The sequence below is a fragment of the Mandrillus leucophaeus genome, unplaced genomic scaffold (genome assembly GCF_000951045.1).
Source record: "Mandrillus leucophaeus isolate KB7577 unplaced genomic scaffold, Mleu.le_1.0 Scaffold151, whole genome shotgun sequence".
Taxonomy (NCBI): Eukaryota; Metazoa; Chordata; class Mammalia; order Primates; family Cercopithecidae; genus Mandrillus; species Mandrillus leucophaeus.
The window spans coordinates 1,180,427-1,181,100 of NW_012101488.1; positions in this window are offsets into that span (position 1 = coordinate 1,180,427).

Sequence of the window (674 nt, forward strand, 5' to 3'; positions counted from 1 at the left end):
GGATGACGCGGGAGCCGCCGGGGGCTGACTCACCCGGCCCCAAGCGAAGGCCCCCGGATGGGGGACAGTGGAGGCGCCTAGTCCGTACTCCGCGTCCTCCCGGGCATCTTTTTTGCTGGGACAGCCCAAGTCTCCGCTGGAGAGGCTGTGGATGGATGTACAGCAAAGGAAAGATCTGCAGCATGAGAGACTGAGGTTGGATCAGAAGTGGGACTTACACACACACACACAACCAGAACAGAGCGGGACACGGTGGCTCCCGCCTGTAATCCCAGCACTTTGGGAAGCTGAGGAGGGCAGATCACCCGAGGTCAGGAGTTCGAGACCAGCCTGGCCAACATGATGTAACCTCATCTCTACTAAAAATACAAAATTAGCCAGGCCTGGTGGCACATGCCTATAATCCCAGCTACTCTGGAGGCTGAGGCAGGAGATAGCTTGAACCCGGGAGACAGATGTTGCAGTGAGTCAAGATCAGGCCACTACACTCCAGTCTGGGCAAAAAGAGCGCAACTCCGTCTCAAAAAAAAGAAAGAAAGAAGGAAAGAAAAATAAAAACAGAATCAAGGACTTATTTACACAAAAAGAGAAAGTGGGAAAGAGGAGAGGTAAACCAGATACACACACTTGTTTCTCAGCAGCAACAGAACTGTGATGTTTTGGAGGCAAAGGAA